This window comes from Notamacropus eugenii, chromosome 5 (assembly GCF_028372415.1).
Source record: "Notamacropus eugenii isolate mMacEug1 chromosome 5, mMacEug1.pri_v2, whole genome shotgun sequence".
Lineage (NCBI taxonomy): Eukaryota > Metazoa > Chordata > Mammalia > Diprotodontia > Macropodidae > Notamacropus > Notamacropus eugenii.
This window is the reverse complement of record NC_092876.1, coordinates 459,293,652-459,310,213: the sequence shown is the minus strand read 5'-3', so window position 1 is coordinate 459,310,213 and position 16,562 is coordinate 459,293,652. Positions and strand designations below refer to the sequence as shown.

The window sequence follows — 16,562 nt, the reverse complement described above, 5'->3', positions numbered from 1 at the left end:
GTATTGACCTAGTTGTTTGTATTTTGCTCCATTAGATTGTGACCTCCTTGAAGGAAATGAGTGGTGGGTTTTTGTTGTGGTTGTTTTGCTGTTTGTGTTTTGCTGTTATTTGTATACCCTGCGTTCAGCCCAGTGATTGGCAAGCAGTGAACCCTTAAGAAGTGCTTGTTGATTGATTCTACAAGATACAAGATAAATAGTCAACAGGAGGCAGTCTTCAGCCTTTGTTTGAAGATCTCCAGTGAAGGGGAGCTCACTATCTCCTAAAGCAACTTAGTCCTATTTGGGAGAAGTTATAATTCTTTTCTTTTGCCTTTAAAAATGTATATAGTTTTCACATCACCTTCATTTGTGAATATACCCCTCCCCTCCCCAGTGAGAGCTTTATTTTCTTGTAATAAAGAATAAAAAAGATCAAACAAAAGAGTTCAGCAAAGATAAACTGGCACATAATGGTTTAACCATGTTTTTCATATTCATAGTTCTCCACTTCTGGAAAAGAGGACAGGAAGAAAGCTCTAATTGTCAGGAAACATTGCCAAATTACATTAAACCTAGATCCGTTTTTAAGTCATTCCAACTCAGTGATTCCAGTTCTGCTCTCTGATGCCAAGCACAAACAAGTCTACTCTTTTTTCCCACATGGCAGCAAGGTTTTCAAGTACTTGAAGACTGCTGTCATGGTCTCCTTAAGCCATTTCTTTCCCAGATTTCCACTCAATACCTTTAATGGACCCTCAGGTGACATAATCTCCAGTGTGCTTCCCAAAGTGGTCACTTGTCTCTGAACATATTTTAACTTGTTCAGTCCCTCCTAAAATGTGCATCTGGAACTAAACCTAATACTCCAGATGTAGCCTCACCAGGGCAGAGAACAGAAAAAACCATTATTTCCCTTGTCTGAACACAAGGGCATTTTGACTCCAGACGACCTTTGAACTAGCTATGGGCTTACAGTATACTTCACCTTGGGCTTACAAGCCACTAAAATCATCAGATGTTTTTTTCAGAACAAGCTTAATCTCTATCTCTTACTTGTGATGTCAGTTTAATAAACCTGAGTGTGGAACTTCATACTGTTCCTATTTAATTTTGTTTTCTTAGAGTTTGTCTGGTGCTTTAGGATGTCAAGATCTTTCTGGTTCCTGTCACATAATGTCTTAGCTATCCCTTACAGCTTTGTCTCGTCTTCCATCTTGAAAGACATGTCTTCCATGCTTTCATCCAAGTCACTGACAGACATGTGGAAGGGAACAAGTGTAAGCACAGAACCGGCCTTCTACGAGAGACTTCCCAATGGAACCCCTCTTACCCACATTTCTCCTTCTTGTCCTTGGATGAAACCACAATGACTGTCAGTCATCTCTGTTTACTTTCTTTTCTAATTACTCATAAACCATCCTTTCAATAATGTATTATAAAATTAAATCAGAAGTAGAAGTCAAGTTCACTGCCCAAGAGTTTTCTGATTTCATCTTCTCATTTTTAGAAACTGAAATAACATCTGCCCCTTTCAGTCCTTGGATGTCTTTGTTCTCCAAGGTCTTTTTAATCTACCTCCATAGTAGCTTAGCAATCAGCATCTGGCAGTTTTTTCACTAATTCATCCATGCACTACCTGTACTCTATTATTCTAGTTCAGGGGTGGGGCATCTGAGGCTGCTTTGTTCTGTAAAATTTGGTTTCAATCAAAAGCCCACACTCAGGGATCTAGAAGGCCACAGGTTCCCCACCCCTGATCTAGTTACATGAAATTACCTGATATTCCTGGAACAAAACTGTAATTTCCTACCACCTTCCCATTCATCATGCTGTTCTCTTGGAATCATGAAGATCTGGATTCAAATCCTCCCTCCAACACTCATCTTGAGATGAGGTTACAGAGTTAGCATTGAATGTATATCCAGTTCAACTTGAATGAAAGAGACTATTCTCTGCCTCATTTCTTACCTAACCTTAACCACTGAATGGGTGTTGCCTCAGTCAAACTGAGACATGTTAAAGACCTTAACTTCAAAAGGTCAAGGTCTTCCACTGCATCTGGGGCCATGTCCAGTCATCCTGATCTATATCTTGCCACTGGATCCAGATGGCTCTGGAGGAGAAAGTGAGTCTGGTGACTTTGTACAGCCCTCCCTCACTTATATCCAATTTTCTTGCATGTCATGGCATCACCTCCTTGATGTCACGGTCCTCTTTGAGAACAAAGGACAAAGACAATAGCAATAGTACAGCTCCAGGTATTTACTGGACCAGATGTCCACTCACTACCTACTTCCTCCCCCCACTCTCATCAGTTCCCCAGAATTTGGAGTAACAGTACAGAACCTATGTCACCCCATACCAACACCATGACCAAGTATCAACTTGTTCTTCCCCCATCCCATGTCTGGCAAACTCCCAACTCTGATTTCCTTTATCTCTATTATCCAGTCATTGCCCACTGAGGCAAAAGTCCTTTTTCTCTGCAACCTTTCTCCATTCTCTCAGCCCTATCCCTCCTCAGTTCAGATCCCCCTCTACCCTCCCATTCCATTATGCCATCTACAATTCCCATTCCCATTGTTAATAGACAATCCTAGCTCTCTTCATCTCACATTCTTTATTTCATCCGATATTCACAAAGTCTGATTCCCTCCAGAGCATATCTTTGTCTTACCCACCCTCTCCAATACTAGGTGCCTCTTTCCTTATGGCACACTGGTCCAGGAGGAAGAACAGGTACCCTTGATCCAGACCACCACATTTAGACTATCTCCTTGCAGCTTTCACTCAGCAGCCTCTCTTTGAGGCATATGTTCTAAGTCACTGATACCCTGGATCACCTATACCATTTGCCTTCTCTGATTCTATTACTTTGCTTCTGAATGTCACTAAAATTCAAGATTTAGATTGAAGATAATGAGAGAGAGATGAGACAAAGTACTCTAAGAAAATCTAAGAAGAGAGACAGCACTGCCAGCTTGGAGGAGGATCATAGAAGATTATGGCTAAACCCAGGCTTCACTGAAGATAAGGATTCTGATACATGAAGATGTTGAGAAAAATGCATTCTAGGCATGAGAGACAGCTTGGACAATATATGATGACAGGAAATAGAATGTCAATTCTGGGGGAAATTTCTTTCTTTGGTTAAAATGTAGAGCGCATAAAGGGTAATAATGTAAAATAAGACTGGAAAGATAGATGAGAATCTATCAGTGGCTTTAAGTGTCAGGCTAGGGAGTTTGTATTTTATCCCAGAAGCAAAGAAGTCACTAAAGGTTTTAGAGTAGTTAGGTAGAAGGCTGGATTTGGAGTCAAAATGGAATTTCTCTGTCTCTTCCTGTTAGGTATTACTGGTAATACATAGAAATATTGACAATTTATGTAGATTTATTTTATATCTTAGCAATTTTTCTGAAGCTGTTCATTGTTTAAATTAGTTTTTCAGTTGACTCTCTAGGGTTCTCTCAGTAACATATTGTGCCATCTGCTAAAAGGGATGATATTGTTTCCTTTTTTTGGTCTTATTGCTGCAGCTAACATTTCTACAACTATATTGAATAGAATGGTGATAATGGACATCCTTGCTTTACCCTCAATTATCATAGAAAGGCTTCTAGCGTATCCACATTACAGATACTTGTGTCTCTTGGTTTTAGAAATGTACTGTTTCTATTTAAAGAAAAGTGCCTTTTATTTTTATGTGTAGTTTAATAGAAATGAGTATTGAATCTTGTCAAAAGATTTTTCTACATCTACTGGTATAATCATATGATTTTTTACGGTGTTTTGTTAATATGGTAAATTATATTTATAATTTTCTTAATATTGACCCAGGCCTCCATCCCAGGTCTAAGTCTAGCCTGATCATAATGTATAATCTTTATGATATATTAATGTAATTTCTTTGCTATTTTTAATTTAAAAATTTTGCATCAATATTCATTAGGGATAGGGGTCTATAATTTTTTTCTCTCTCCTGTTTTGACTCTCCCTGGTTTAGGTATTAAGAAAATATTTGTATCATACAAGGAATTTTGTAGGATGCCTTCTTTTCCTATTATTTTAACATTCTATGTAGTTTTGGACTTAATTGTGCTTTAAATGTTCAGGAGAATTTACTTGTAAATTCATTTGCTCATAGGGATTTGGGGAAGGGGGAGACATTTACTTGTGATTTGTTCAATGTTTTTTTTTCCAATATAAGGTTATTTAGATACTCTATTTTCTGTTCCACTAATATGGGAAATTTATATTTTTGTAAATTTTCATCTATGCCATTGATATTGTCAGTTTTGTTGTCATATAGGCAAATTAGCATCTAATAATTTCTTTTATTTTTTTCTCCACTGACTGTGAATTCACTTTTTCTATTTGTGAAACTGATAACTTGTTTTTCTTCTTTTTAAAAATCAAATTAGTTAGTGGTTTACAATTAAATAAACAGGTCCTAGTTTTATTAATTAAATGATTTTTGTTTTCAATTTTATTAATCTTTTCCCCTTGATTTTCAGAATTTTTATTTAGGTATCTAATTGGATTTTTAAAATGTATTGGTTTTCTAAATTTATTGGCTTCTTTTTCAGTTGCATGTTTAATTCATTAATCTCTTTCTCTCTTTTATTAATGAAAGCATTAAGAGAGGTACTTAGTACCCCTAAGTACTGCTTTGGCTGCAACCCCAAATTGTGAAATATTGTCTCATTGTTGTCATTATTTTTAATGTCTAAACAATGTTTAATCGTTGCTTCTGTGATTTTGTTCTTTGACATATTCATTCTTGAAGATTTGACTTCTAATTAATTTTTAATCTGTGCTCCAAAAGTCTTTAATAGGATGTAATTTTTATTGCATTATGATTGGTAAATGTACTCTTTTAAATATTTGTTTGTGAAGATTTTATGCCCTGACACATGGTCCATTTTTGTGAAAGTGCCCATGCTCAGTTGAGAAATAAGATGTCTTTGCATTCCTTTTAGATATTCTCTAGAGGTCCAGCAGCAGGATTTAAACCCCTGCCTCTTGCCCTTTCCTGATCCCTCAAAAGATCATTACTTCCTCTTTTCATATTACAAATAACATTTGTTTGTGTTTCTTACAATTATTTCTATACATGTCAAGTACACTTTTTAGACCTTAAACTACAGAAGGTCAAGGACAATAGACTTTAGTATTTTGTAACGCTTGTCACCATGGAAAGTGTTTGTCAAACTTTTTGCTGAAGTGGAACTCGTCATTTCAAAGAACAGTTTGAAAAACATGAGCAAGGAACTGTTTTATTATGATTGTTTAATATATTTACTACCAATGGTACTAATTGGTAAGACTGATTATATACACACACATGTGCTTAATTTTTTTTTAATTCCAGGAGTTTAAACCTCTTCACCTCTCTTCTAAACCCTGATGTGTACATATGTATATACGTATATGTGTTTGTATGTGTATATATACATATATACACACATGTACGCACACACATAAGTATATATATATATATATAATACATACACATTTTACATCAAACTACTAGAACAGAAAAACAGGCATTTTAAAAAATCCTGATTTTTTTCTTCTCAACAATCTTTTCTGGGACTAGTAAGAAAGGACACTCATATGGCAGTTCACCCCAAGTTAATGCAGAAATGAAATGGGGAGAGCCTAGCTATGTTCCTTCAAGGATGCATGACAGTAGTCACAGCAGCTGATAATATCGATGTTTAAGTGTAAAAGGATTCCCTCCATCCTGATTGCCCTTATCATTTTTAAGGAAGTCCATGAGTCATGGCAGCAATCTTTTTTGAAACAAAGTTTGGGGCACAGGATCTTACAAAGAAATTTTTTAAAAAATCATAAATGGGTCGAATATCTGAAATCAGTATTATTTCTAGAAAAATGGAACAATTTGACCAGTTTATCAATCAAAAACCTAAGAGGGAGAGAGCAAATAAACAAGAATTCAGGAGAAGTAAATTCAGAAGGTGGTAAAAGAAGGTAAGGTTGAAGGACCTGATGAAAACCTAGAGAGCAGTGAACTGCTAGGAAGCCAGCGGAGGCAGCAGGAAAGGCAGGGGCTGCCTCTTGGATTCCTGAATCTCAAACTTTTATCTCTAATTTAAGGCCCTCCAAGAGAGAGGTTCCTGTGTTGTACTGGTAGAAGTTTGGTGCCAGAGTATATGGAGGCTGCTAGTGGGGAGAGCGCAGCAGCTTCTGCTGGTGTCCTTCTTTGGGTGCCAGAGGCTCCAGCCAGCCTCACAGGGCTCTGCTTGGCTCAAATGAATGTCTCTGGCTAGGCCTCATCATCCAGTAACAGATCACAAAATGTCACACATGGAAGCAACAGTACAGATCATCTCTATAACCTCCTCAGACAAAGAAACCAGGATCCAGCACGTCTAAGACATTTGCCCAATGTCACCCAATCAAGGGGCACATAGACCCTGGTCTCCTGATTACCAGTCCAATGCCTTTTTTTTTTTTGGCAAGTCAATGAGGGGTGGCAGGGAAGGGTTAGGTGATTTGCCCAGGATCATACAACTAGTAGGTATCCAGTGTCTGAGGCTGGATTTGAACTCATGTACTCCTGACTCCAGGACTAGTGGTCTATCCAATGCACCACCTAGCTGCCCTCCCCCCACTCCCAATGCCTTTTCAACCATAGTATGGTTTCTTCCACTTTGACTGTAGTAGGCATTGGAGCCAAGAGGAGGCAGTGGGTTCCAAGGCAGCTATTCCTAAGGTACATAGATCCTTTCCATGTAGTTGTACCAGCACTTGGCAGGTGGAGATCAACAGAGGCATCAAAGCACAGGGGCTGTGCTGGGCATACTTGTCTGGACTTCTTCTCCAAAAAAACCCCCTTGAAATATTTTGTATAATCTAGATGATTATCAAGATACAATTTCAGAGATACTTTTCTAACTCATTTACAGTTGGGAAATTTGGAAAAGCAGAAGCTAAGCCTTCTCTGATAACAGTGAAATCCTCTGGAGTACCAGATCACCTTCCTTGTTTCCTGAGGAACTGGTTTGTGAGCCAAGAAGTGACAGCTAGAACTGAACAGGGAACAACTGATTGGTTTATACTGGGAAAGGAACCACAACACTATATGTATTTTCACCTTATTTATTTAACTTACAGGCAGAGTACATGATGCAAGATGCCAAGCTGGACAAATTAAAAGCTGAAATAAATATAAATTATCTCAGATATGCAGAAGATATCACTGATGGTAGAAAGTGAAGAAGAATTGCAAAGCTAGTTTACTGATGAAGGTGAAAGAGTATAAAAGCTGGCTTGAAGTTTAACATAGAAGAGAAACAAGTAAAATCTTGACAATTAGGCAAATCACTTCCTGGCAAAAAGAGGAAACAGTGTCAGATTTTATATTCTTGAGCTCAAAGATTGCTTCAGATGATGATGGCAACCATGAAATTCAAATACACTTCCTCCTTGGAAGGAAAGCTATGACAAATCTGGACAGCATATGAACAGGCAGAGACAACAAAAAAGCAGTCAACAAAGGTCTACGTAGTTTTTCCAATAGTAATGTATGACCTTGAGAGTTGGACTACATGGAAAACTGAGCTCCTTGGAATTGATGCTTTAGAACTGTGGTGCTGGAGAAGATTTTTGAAAGTCTGTTGGACAGCAACGAAATCAAAGCAATCAATATTTAAAGAAATTAATTCAGACTGCTCATTGGAAGGACAAATACTGAAGCTGAAGCTGAAATATTTTGGCTACATAATTAGGAGACAAGACTCATTGGAAAAGACCCTGATGTTGGGAAAGACAGAAGGGAAGAGGGGATGGCAGAGGATGAGATGGATAGTGTCATGGAAACAACAAACACAGGCTTGGACAGCCTTCAGGAGATAATTGAGAATAGAAAGGCTCAGAATGCCATAGTTCATGGGGCCATGAAGAGTGGGGATGTTATTGAACAACCCAACAACAACACAATCTGACAGTGAATATTTTCAAAAGATTATTAACACACTTTGCTCAATGAACAGACATTAGGACACCCGGGACAAGCTATCTGGCATTTATATAACACTTCCAGGTTTGCAAAGCACTTTACAAGTATCTCATTTTATTCTCACAACAACCTGAAAGGTAATTATTCCAGTCTACAGATGGAGAAACTGAGACTGACCAAAGTTAAGTGACTTGCCCATGGTCACTCAGGGAATAAATGTCTTACGCCAATTTCGAACACAGATCTTCCTAACTACAGACCCAGTGCTCTATCCACTGGACCACAAACACTAACCCCTCACTCTTTTGGTAGCAAAAAGTATCCATATAGACCAAAAATAAAACCACAATATAAGTAGCTGTAAATATAACCAGAGCTGGTCTTAGGCATGGTTTCAGTGAATAAGTTCCTCTTTCCCACCTTCTGTTTTCCAGTCCTGCCTTTTCTACTGGATAAGACCTAAAATCCCTAGCCAGAACTCCACCTCTTAGTTTAAAGCTGGGGATCTTAACCTGGGCTCCAGAAATTTATTTCTTACACATATTTTAATAACTGTATTTCAGCATAATTGGTTTCCTTTGTAATCTCATCTATTTTATTTGATGCATTTAAAAATACTGGTGCTGAGAAAGTGCCAAAAGGTTTCAGTGGACTGCCAAAGAGGTTCACAAAAAGAACCCCTGGCTTCAAACTTTGTTCCTCATTTAATAAACAACCTAGGAAGAACGCCACTTGCTTTAGCAATCACTTACCTGATGGAATGCTTGAAGGATTTGCCCCAGGTTGAGAAAGTAAAGAGGGAGAAAAGAGTATTTGGGTGCTTGGTGCCTGGGGGAGGGTGTATCAGAGGATGTAACAACAAAGAAGAGAAAGGTAAAAAATGTGGAAGATGGGGTATTGTAAGACAATATCCTGGCTTACAGTTTTACTTAAGGTCTGCCTCAAATGCAGTACTGTTCCCTAAATTATAGGGTCCTTATTCCTGACTACATTGAAGGTTTCCTGGGGCGTTGATACCTTTTAATACCTGTGACACCTTCTTCCACTCCTAGACTGAAAATGATCTGTAGGCCTGAACTCAAAAATATCATCTCCTTTTCCTAAGTTGAAATGGCTACATTATTAGGACCTAAGGACGCTAATTGGCCCCAGTGGCCTTGGGTGAATCACTCTACATCTCATCTATTAAAACCATCTTTTTAATCAATAAATTTCTGCAATTGACTGTTGTGTGACTTTATAATGTAATACTATTTTTTTGTCCTTCTGTCAACTGATTTGACCCGACCCTTGCCAATATGCAGATCTATCTATTAGCCAACAATTCCACAACCAATTACTAAGCTCCTACTATGGGTGAGGTACTAGAATTATAGGAAAAAAGCAAAGCCAAACAACAGTCCTTGCTCTCAAGTAACTCACAGGCTGAGGGGGTAAACAGAGAGAACATGCAGAAAAACCATGCATAGTCAAAACATGTACAGGAAAAATTGGAGATAATCAACAGAAGGGAAGCATTAGAATTAAGGGGGATCATGCTAAAGTGTTAGTGACAGCATTTACTGGCTAGATTTCTTTCTCAAAGACTAAACCTTAAACCCAATTCTCTCTGGAGTTCCTAGATTGGACAACAAAAGGTCCTGGCCCTCCTAGAACAGAGTGAATGTAAATGGCAACTATTTCTCTTGACCAGCAACCCTGAGGGTCTTCCCCTCCCAGTATGACTTTTTTTTTTATTTTTTGTTAAAGGGTACATCCCTTGACACACTTCTTAAAGATGCTTATTCACTGAATGGGTCTTACCTCACTCCTACTGGGAACCTGAAAAGACTTTAGTCTAAAAGGGCCAGGGTCTCCCATTGCATTCTGGGCATCTCCAGTCATCCTGATGAACATCAGGTCACTGAACCCAGATGACTCTGTAGAAGAAAGTGAGGCTGGTGACCTTGCACTGACCTCCTTCACCCAAATCAAAGTCAACTGCAAGTCACATCCTCATTTTTCTGATGTCACAGTCCTCTTGGAGAATGAAGGACAAACATGACAATTAGCATTTCAAAAGAGGATCAAAGAAAGAGAACAACCTTTGAGATGCCCCAGGTACTCGGGCTTCACTCACTGTTCTCCTACAATGGCCCCATTTGATCAAAGTGCTCTAGGTTGGGATTAAAGCACAAAATTATCTTTACTTTTGCTTCTTGGTCACTTAGAAGCATGTACCTACTCTCTTTGTTCCTTACAACATGGGAAGATGTTTAATTAAGACAAAGATGAAAAACAAAAACCTGCTTCAAGGTTTTCTTTCTGTTCCTTAGCAACAAGCCTCTAATATCCTCATATTGTCCCATAATCTCTCCCATCAAAAAAAAAGTACATAAATGAAATCACCTGAGGTTGTTAGCAATTTAATATGTACTTCCTAGCAACATTTGCATTTTCAAAAGAGAATATTTGGGAGAGCGCAATGCTTAACCGAAAGAATGAATTTCTGATGGTAGAATTAGGATACCTGGTAGGGAGGAGAAGAGGGATGCAGATTGGGGTAGGGAGAGGCTGCATGAACATCATCAGCTAGAATGGCAAAGGATATAGTTGTATAGATATGTGTATATACACACATAAAAATATAAATGTATATGTATATATACGCACATATACATACGTATAATTTTATTTTCCCTCAATTACATGTTAAAATAATTTTTAACATTTGAGTTTTTTTAAGGTTTGAGTTCTGCATTCCATCCCTTCCTCCCTCCCCCCTTCCTCAGAGAGTAAGCGATCAGATATCAGGGATACATGGAATCATGTAAAACATTTCGATATTAGTCCTTTTATACAAAAAGACTCAAATAAAAGAAAAATAATGAAAGAAAGTGAAAAATAGCATTCTTCAGTCTGTATTCAAGCTATCAGTTTTTTCTCTGGAGGTGGGTAGCGTGCCTCGCCATTAGTCCTTTGTGATTGTCCTGGATTATTCTTTGCTGAGAATAGCTAAGTCATTCATAGTTTATCATTGTAAAATGTTGCTGTGTGCAACATTCTCCTTGTTCTGCTTACTTCACTTTGCATCAGTTCATGTAAGTCTTGTAAGCTTTCCCATCCTGCTCATCATTTCTTATAGCACAATAATATTCCATCACAATCGCATTCCAAAACTTGTTCAAATGTTCCCCAATTGATGGATGTCTCCTCAATTTCCAATTTCTTGCCACCATAATAGAGCTGCTATAAATATTTTTGTGCATATAGGTCCTTTTCCTTTTTTAAAAAATCACTTTTGGAAATAGACCTAGTAGTGGTATTGCTGGGTAAAGGAGTAAATACAGATTTGTAGCCTATTGATCATAGTTTCAAATTGCTTTCCAGAATAATTGGATCAGTTCGTAACTCCATCAACATTATGCTTCAGTGTCCCAATTTGCCCATATCCTCTCCAAAGTTTGTCATTTTCCTTTTCTGTCATATTAGCTAATCTCATAGGTATGAGGTGGTACCTTAGAGTTGTTTTAATTTAAATTTTTCTAAGTAATAGTGATTTAATGTGTTTTTTCATATGACATTATAGGGAGCTTTGATTTCTTTGAAAACTGCCTATTCATATCTTTTGACCATTAATTAATTGAGGAATGACTGGAGGAGAAAGTGAGGCTGGTGACTTTGCACAGCCCTCCCTCACTTAAATCCAATTCACTTGCATGTCTTGGCATCACCTCCCTGGTGTCATGGTCCTCTGCAAGAATGAAGGACAAACAATAACAGTTAGGGAATGACTTTTATTCTTATAAATTTGATTCATATCTCTATGTGTTTGGGAAATGAGGCCTTTATCAGAGATACTTGCTGTAAATTTTCTTCATAGTTATGGCAACTGTGTCCTTATATTCCATTTTCTCTCTGTTTATCATCCTCTCTCTAATTTTCACTCTGTCCTTCCTCAAAATTGTTTTGCTTCTGCCTATTGCCTCCCGCAATCCACACTCTCGTCTATCAGTCCCTCCCCTCCATTACTTCTTCCTTTCCTGTAGAGATATCATCCAATCATAGTCAATTTACACTCATGGCTTCTGTCTAATGGCCTTAGTAATGAGAAAGTTCTTGGGAGATAAAAGTATCATCTTCCCGTGCAGGAATGTAAGCAGTTTAACCTTATTGAGTCCTTTATGATTTCTCTTTCCTGTTTACCTTTTTCTACTTTTCTTGAGTCTTGTACTTGAAAGTCAAATTTTCTATTCAGCTTTGGTCTTTTCATCATGAATGCTTAAAAGTCCCTTTTTCATTAAATTATAAAGGATTATGCTCAAGCTGTGTATATTCTTTGACTTACCAATATCGTTACTAATTCTATACTCCAAAGAGATCAGAAAAAGAGGGAAAAAATCCATATACACAAAAATATTTATAGCAGTTCTTTTCTTAATAGCCCCAAATTGTAAACTTAAGGGAGAAAGATACCTCTTTAAGGGGGGTAAGATAGGGGATGCTGAACAAATTTTTGCTAAACAAATTATAATATATAAAAGTAATGAATGATTACCATGCCTGAAGAAATGACAAAATGGAAGTTTCAGATGAAATTAGAAAGATTTTTATGAACTGACAAAGAATGAAATGAGCAGAACTAGTACAATTTATACAATGACAATTGAAAGATTTTAAATCTTTGATCAATGCAATGATACACCATGAATCCAGAAGACTGAATAAAGATCAAACATGCCACTGACCTCCTTTCAGAAAGGTGATGAACTTAACATGAAAAAGATACATATTTTTAACATGGTCAAAGAAGGAGGTTTGTTTGTTTTTTTTTGGTGTACTACTCGCAATTTTATTTTTTTATTGTTCACTTGCAGGAGCAGTGGAACATAATAATAAGTTTTTTTAAAGAAAAGTTTGCATTCAGCTGGTACAAATATGTGTATATGCATATAAACATACATAATTTTGAAATGCCCACTTTGCTAAATGCTTCAGTAACATGTTCTATATTTGTTATCCTTAAACCATGAGAACTCCTTGTCCTAGGATCCCATTCCTAAAGTATGATAACTATACAGATAATGACTATCTATTTGGGAAGGTGGACACACCTCAGCACTTCTTTGATCTTATTAGAAATCATGAAATCTTATAGATTTTATTAGGGACTTAGAGTCCTTTAGTAAGATAAAGGGCATTGTTTCAATTTCTTACATATTTAGGCTGTCTTATTTTTTTGTTGGGAATACAGATTTATTACAGAACCCTCTATTTAGAAAGCATTTGCTACTAAAATGTTGATAGAACAGATAGAAGAGACTGTTCATCTCTCTAACTTCTGAAAATTCACCACCTGAATCCAAATCATATATTGGTTTGTGGATGAAGTGGAGTGGAGAAGAAGGTTGTTGAAGTAGTGAAGATTGAAATAGTTATGGTGTGGTTAGGGTGTTTGTCAATGTGACTATTGAATTTCCAAAGGGTGATGCCAAGGGATATGGTTGTATGAAAAACCATGAACCAGGTACAAAAGTCATCGAGAAGTTGGGAGAGTGATCTGGAAGTTAGATGATAGAAACAATGGATAGAGGGTCATATAATCTAAGCATATCTGGATGGAGCATTCCAACTCCTCCTCCCATAAGTTGTCAGGGGAAGTAAGGGAATAGAAAGACGTAATCTCTAATGTAAAAGATTAAAAGGAACATGGTATCATTAAAAGAATCCAGGTTTTAGTTTAAGTGAGAGGTAAAAGGAATGTTAGAGAATGTAGAGAAAATGTTGGACAAGAGAATAAGAGATTTGGAGCTAGAAGGGTCATTAAAGGCACCTAAGTCGAACCACCTTGTTTTTTATACAAAGACATTCAGTCTAAGAAAGATAAAAAAAGGACTTTCCCAAGAGCACACAGATAGTAAATGGAAGAACCAGGAAATGACCACAGGTCTTGTGACTATAAACCCAACGATCTTTCCACTTTGCTATAAAAGTCTGCACATCAGGGGCTCCAAAGTGTGCAGTGAATTGGGCCTGGAGAACAGCAGAAGTGATTTAAATAAGTTTGAGCATTCAGGAGACACTGCAACAAAGTGTAGCTTGCATCTGAAGAGGTGAAACTACATAATTGGGATTGGGAAATAATTTGTATTTATAAAAGTGAGGTCAAAATCACCCACACCTATTTTTAGCTCTGATTCCTTAACAACATGAGGATATGTATCAATAAATCAATTAAAAAACTTCAGACTGAATTGTAAAGGACCATTAGAATGAGCTTATCCATGTTCAGATAAATGTGGTAGTTCTGGTTTCACCATTAGTTAGTTCTCTGTTAGGTGAGAGTGAATTTTATGCCGTACACATCTCACTGCTATCTTTTGTTGTATTTCAAATTCTGTGGTTTAGAAAATAGAAATTACTTCAAGGAAATGTGTAAGAGTTAGGCTCTTAGAGAGTAATTGGTAGAAAGATTCCAGTAATCATTGGTGTGGGGAAGTCAAGTGTTTCAAGGATCATTTCAAGCCCACAATGAAAATCAGATCAGTCTCACTGAAGGACAAAGGGAAATGCTATCAAAAATGAAAAAAAAAAATACCAAGAGCTGACTAGTCTTGATAAACCAGAAGAACCCTTCAGAGCTGGAGGAGTTCCCGACTTCCCTTAGTAAGTTTCTGGGACTGAAAGAAAGAGAACAGTTAAAAATATCTACCGTCCATTGTTATGAAAGAAAATTCTTGTTACAGGCAAGGAAGTACAAAGAGTGGAGTAGGAAAAATTGCTTTAAAAATTATTCATGAAATTCACTTTTTCATTCAAAGCTGCACCAAAATATTCACCAGAAGAAGTCTAGGTGACCCTGGAAGATCTTGTAGTTGTAATCAGATGATAAAATATCCATCCTCGGGGAAAAAAAATTAAGGATTTTTTACTTCCAGTGAAACTACAAGTCCTGTATTGACTGAAGTAATGATGAATTTTAATAAATATATTAGGGTACTGAGAATTAGAATTAGTCCAGAATCAGGGAAATTTGACAACCTGGACTCATGCCAGCAATAAGTTAAGAAATGTATCTCAGAGCTGGAGCTGAACATGCTTATGTGACCTGGGAGCTTGTCTGATGTAAACCTCACTGAAAACCCGTGGGTTATTGTAAACTCTAGATTTGGATAAATGGACTGTTGGTCAATGAAGAAGAGTGGTATGCACTTAGTAAATGAAGTGAGTTTTTAAAATGTGGTTTAATGATGAGGAATTGAAGACTGTGAAAATCTTGTGAACTCGGTGTCAAATAACGTAAAGCAAATGATTACTCCAAAAGAAGAGTAAATTTAATATTAAAATTTTTTAAAGATGTAAAAAAGCTGTAAGTTCTCTGGTATTTTATTTCATTTTAAAATATAATTAATTTGTATTCAGTTTTCTACTATCACTTCCGTAAGTTTTAAATTTTCTTCTCCTCCCTCTCTCCTCACTCCCCAAGATGGCATGCAATCTTATACGGGTTCTACACATCTATGGTATTTTAATAAATTTATTTTAATTTGTCCCTGTTCATTTGTGCACTACCATATGCGCACACATACATGAATACTTGGCACAGGCATAATCCTTTACTTCTGGAACCCACACAGAATGCTGCCCTACGCTACGTCCTTCATTGTACAGATGGAAAAAGTGTCTTTTGAGGCCCCAGAAACAGGGATTGGACCCAGGTCTTGTAGGGATACAGTTTAAATAAGACAAGATGTGCCTGGATTTGCTGAGGTCACGCAGGTGGTAGGTAATCAGCAGAGGATTTAAACGCAGGTCACTACACCATGCTGCCTCCCTACATTTGTTAATCATAGATGGCAACCATACAGAAATAATTATAGCCCGATGCCTTACAGGGTGCCAAGCATTTTATAGACATTTTGAACCATATAACAACCAAGCTAATGAAACCATTACGAACCTTCTCAAGTTACCTCCTCTATTGCTAAATCTTGAATAGAGACAGAAATAAACAGATTCAAGTTTTAGGAATATATTAGTTGAACCTGTTTTAAATGTTACCTTTCCTACTATTCTCTGAAGGAGAAGGCTGACCAAAATATGAGAAAAGATCAGGAAAACACACAGAAGAAGAAGGTGGGGTGTATGATAAAGTAGCGTGTCAATCAATCAATCAATCAGTCAGTCAACCTTCATTAGACCTGCATGATGTGCCATGTGCTCTGCTAGGCCCTAGGGACCCAATGACAAAACAATTTCTTACTTCAACAACCAATCGACAAACATTAATTGCCTAATTACAACTCCTTCTCTTAAGGGACTTAAATTTAGTCAGAGGAAGGAATCAAGGAAGAAAGGTTTTTTTAAGTGCATACTATAGGTTAAGCACTGTGCTTTCCTTCACAAATATTATCTTATTTTTTCCTCCCAATGACCCAAGGAGGTAGGCACTATTGTTATTCTCTTTTTATATTTAAAGAAACTGAGGCAGACAGATTAAATTAAATTAATTAAATTAAATTAAATGTGTCCAGAGTCACACAGTTAATTTCTAAGGCTGGATTTGAACTCAGGTCTTCTTGATTTCAGGCCTAGCCTTCTATCCATTGCTCCA

General features: G+C 37.2%; 1 long non-coding RNA gene across 1 annotated transcript in view; it reads left to right on the top strand.

Moving 5' to 3' along the window:
- Nucleotides 1–15,400, top strand: part of LOC140507261 (uncharacterized) — a 69,603-nt gene extending 54,203 nt beyond the window's left edge. Inside the window, exon 3 of the long non-coding RNA XR_011968270.1 lies at nucleotides 7,126–15,400. This is a non-coding gene — a long non-coding RNA (uncharacterized lncRNA). The remainder of the gene's footprint in view (nucleotides 1–7,125) is intronic.
- Nucleotides 15,401–16,562: the final 1,162 nt, after the last annotated feature.